This window comes from Oryzias melastigma, linkage group LG24 (assembly GCF_002922805.2).
Source record: "Oryzias melastigma strain HK-1 linkage group LG24, ASM292280v2, whole genome shotgun sequence".
Taxonomy (NCBI): domain Eukaryota; kingdom Metazoa; phylum Chordata; class Actinopteri; order Beloniformes; family Adrianichthyidae; genus Oryzias; species Oryzias melastigma.
The window spans coordinates 1,582,616-1,587,192 of NC_050535.1; positions in this window are offsets into that span (position 1 = coordinate 1,582,616).

The window sequence follows — 4,577 nt, forward strand, 5'->3', positions numbered from 1 at the left end:
ACCAAGAGGTGAATTTCTAATGAACTCCTGCTACTTTGGAAAAACTGTTTTTTTTTCTTTTGGCTTAAAATTGCATAATTATAGTTAAAAAACAACTGCTACTTTGAAAATTGATCAAAAGATGATCGAAGTGAGACTTTGATGTAACCTGGAAATACAATAAAATACAATAAAATAAAATTGCACTAAAATTGCACTGCAATTTCCCCACCGTGGGACGAATAAAGGACTATCTACTAAACCAAATTAAATTAGGTTAAAATAAAACAAATTCAATTAAAATAAACTTAACTAAATAAAATAGGAAATTAAATTTAAAGTTCAAAATTATTAAACTAAGCTAAGTTAAACTGAACTTAATTAAATAAATTACATTTAATTGAATTTAATGAAAATAAAATTAAAATAGGCTAAACTAAACTAAATTAAAAAAAATTAATTGATTAAAAAAAGTCTTAAAAAATTCAAAATTACATCACATCAAATAAAAAAATTTAATTAAATTAAACTAGGCTAAGCTAAGCTAAACTAAATTAATTACAATAAAATAAAATAAAATTACGCTTAATAAAAACTAAACTAAGCTAAATGAAAGAAAAAAATAAATAAAACAACAATTAAATTAAATAAAACAGTAATTAAAATAAAAAAATCTAATGAAATTAAACAAGTGTAAATAAAATAAAATGTACTTTAAAATAAAGCTAAGCCAAACTAAACTAAACTAACGTAAACTAAATTAAATTAAATATAAAAATGAATTCAATTAAATCAAATGAAATGAATTATGTTGAAATAAAATAAAATGTAATAAAAAAATTAAGCTAAGCTACACTGAGCTAAACTAAACGTTTACTGAACTAAACTAATTTAAATTAAGTTGAAACAATAATTCAATTAAATTAGTTTATTTTATTTATTTCATTTTTATAGCACATAACATTAAATACAATCAAATTAAATACGTTCAAATAAAATAAAATTAAATAAAATCATTTATTGTCTTGGACTGAGATTCTAAACTGAACATCTGAATTTTGCTCCTCATCAATCTGACATCAAATCATTATTTTGGGGGGCTGAACTTTGACCTCTGATAGACCTTCAGCATTTTCCTGATCAAATCCAAGCTTCATCGTGACTTTTGGGTCAGCAGCAGCTGCAGAACCCAGTTATGATTTGATTGATCCGTTCTGGATCAAACTCAGAGGTTTGTGTTTCACTGTGATGACTAAACCGGGTTTCTGTCAACAACTGCCGATGGAGGAAAGAAACGACTCGTTAGAGGTGAAGAAATCCAGTTTTCTGTGAACCAGTGACCAGTTCTCAGAGGAGAGTAGCTGCAGCATCCTTCTGACCGACACTTTCACGCTCCAACATGGACGAAGCTGCTCCTGAAACTGCAGAAGAAAGCCATCCACTAACTACAAAGAGAAACATGATGCAAGCGGAGAGCGCCGAGAAAACAATGGTTCAGCTCGCCTGCTCATTTAGCCGCTGCAGTTTATTTACTTGTGCATTACAAAGCCATGGACTCGGGATGCTAAATGGGAGCACTTCAAAGAGGCTCCAGCAGCACTCACACTCATAAAATAGTGCTTAAGCGCTGGCAGTGCTAGCTACTACTTAGAGAACACAAATTCTTCAAAGACTCCAGGAATGTGGTTTAGCCTATAAAAAGACCAAAGCCGCTCCGAGGCTTTCAAGTCCAGAACTGCTCTGGTTGGCCAACAGGGGGCGCCGCGGCATCACCTTAGAAACCAGCTCATTGTCCATTCAGTGGAAACTCTAGCATAACGCAGAACATGTGCCATGAAAAAGGATATCTTAAAAAGCTAACAGCTTGCAGAAGGAGGCCCCCGGTTTGTGGTGGAGGTCAAAGAAAAGCGCTCCTTCCTTTCCATGTGTGAGTTGTTTTTAGCGTCACTCGCACCTGAAGCTTTGCAGCAGCTGTGGTGACATCCTCGTTTAGGACGGGGTCGGCAACCTTTAACAGTAAAACAGCCATTTGGAATCGATTTCTACTGATCAAAACCTAGAAGGAGCCGCATAGTCTGACTTTAGCCTTCAAGAAATGTGGATTATGACCTGCTTTTTTTAATAATAAATACGAATTATGTCTATTTTTGGCACAAACAAAAGAAAAAATATAAAAAAGAACCTAGCATCTCTTAAAATGTGATTAATTTAACGTTTGACAGAAGCTCAAATAATTAATTTTCAAAATAAAAGACAAAACAGGATAATCTCAGTGTAGCTCTGGACAGCTAGTAACCAATGTTGTCCAGTACAAGATAAAATGTGCTTTTAACTCATAGAAAATCTTTTTTTTTTTTTACCAAAGTTTTGCTTTACATATAAAATATGTTCATTCTGGAGGTAGAGTTGATCAAACAAGACGTCTTCAGGTCAACAGGATGTAAAAACGTACATAGTTTATCATCTATGTGAACCTCAGACATCAGTTTATACATTTAACTCATCTAAATTAAACTAGAAAAGTTGCTTTACCTGCGATAATGCTAGAGTGAACGCTTTTTGCTGAAAGTAGCTGAAGATGCTAAACCTTTTTGCTGAAATAGGTTATCCAATTTACTTTAATTGCTGAAGGGATTTACTGAAAAGCTTTTAGCAAAATCTTAAATTTGCTAAAAAAAAGGAAATTGTAGTAAAAATCCTTAAAAATCCCTAATAAACATGCCAATTTTGCAAAGATATTGTTGCTTAAATATGAGCTAAATTCTAAATAAGCCCATAAAACCTCAGTAGATGACAAATTAGCCAAAAAAGTTAGCTTGTAGCTTAAATACCAGCTAAACTCCAAAATAGCCTAAAATTCCTCAGTAAACTAAATTAGTTAAAAAGTTAACCAGTTGCTGAAATAGAAGCTAAACTCTAAATTACCCCCTAAAAAAACTCGGTACATAACAAATTAGCATTGGCTAAACTACAAATTAGTCCAAAAAAACCTCAGTAGATGCCAATATTAGCAAACAGGCTGTTGCTAAAACACTAGCTAAACTCTAAAATAGCCTGAAATTCCTCATTAAACTAAGTTAGTTAAAAAGTTAGCATGTTGCTAAAAGAGAAGCTAAAGTCTAAATTAGCCTAAAAACCTCAGTATATAAAGAAATAGCCAAAAATGTTCCCATATTGCTAAAATATTAGCTAAACTCATTTTTTTTGAAAATTACAATAAAAGATGAAAACATGAAAATATTTAAAGGTTTGTTGATAATCTACTTAAAATTTTGAAATTTGAAGATTTTCTCATTCATTTCCTGTGGGGATTATTTTGCTCAATATTTCAAAAACTATCAAGTTTATGAAAACCAAAAATACAAACTGTAATGTCCTGAACGAGCTGAACGTTTTCATACAAAGATAAAAAAAATTCTATTTTATTTTTCTTTTATTTATGTATTTTTTGGTCTTTTCCCTCTTTGTCCTCAGCAGTCTTACACTGCTGGGTTTAGTTATTTTAGTTTGGGTTTGGTAGTCTTCGTTTGTGGGCTTTGTTTATTTGTTTTCTTTAGATAGTTTTGGTTGCGGGGAGCTGCTGACTCTACGGTCGACGTGTCTGGGTCAGATTTATTCTATGTTTGTCCAAAGAGCCTCCATGGAGAGATAAAAGAGCCACATGTGGATCTGGAGCTCCAGGTTGCAGACTTCTGGTTTGGGAAGAGTTCCCAAGAAAAAGTCAATAATAGAGACTGGGAGGGAAAACAAACACAACCCCCCAGGGCGGCGGGGATGAAGGAGGCCTCTTCCAGTGTAATTCAAGTTCAATAACTGACCTCTGACCTCGCTGGAACTCAGGTTACGCGGCGGATTACAAGCGAGCCCCATTCTCCTCACAGCTGTGGACGCTCTTAACACACCAAACCAAAACAGAAAAAGGATTCTTGCATATCGAGTGGCGGGCGGATGACAGCTCTCCAATCTGCAGACGTTTGTGGTGTTTTTTTTGGTTGTGATGTAGAGAAACCGGGGACCACACAGGGCCCCTTTCATGGGCAGGACGCGCGGGACATCCTTCACCTGCGCGGACACAGCTGTGCCGGTTTCACTCCGTCAGGAGCAGCTCATTACCTGCGCAGTTTCAGCCGCGCTGCGTTAGCATAACTGCATCCACGTGTTGAGTCGTCAAACGGATGTCTGTCGGGTCGGTTGACAGTAGATGGGGCTGCAGCCCTGCAGCTCCCCGCTGGACTGTCTTTGTCATCATGGGTAGAAAATGTCCGCTTTTTTTATTTTATTCTTAAAATCTGCATAATTACAGCTTATCTCAAAGGGGCTTGAAGAGGGTAAAATAAATTCTTATTTTTCCTTCTTCTTTTTGTCGCAGTTGTCTGTACGGCGTTCCCCTGATTTTAAGTATAATTGCAAACTTGGTAAAAAAAAAAAAAAAAACTTTATTGTTTCTTTAACACTTAATGCACATGTGTCAAAGCCAAGGCCCGGGGGCCGGATCAGGCCCTCTGGGTAATTCTATCCGGCCCTCCAGATCATTTTATTTTATTGTTATTAATGATCCGATGTTATCTTGTTCTCATTTCTAACTTGTATAATTTTGA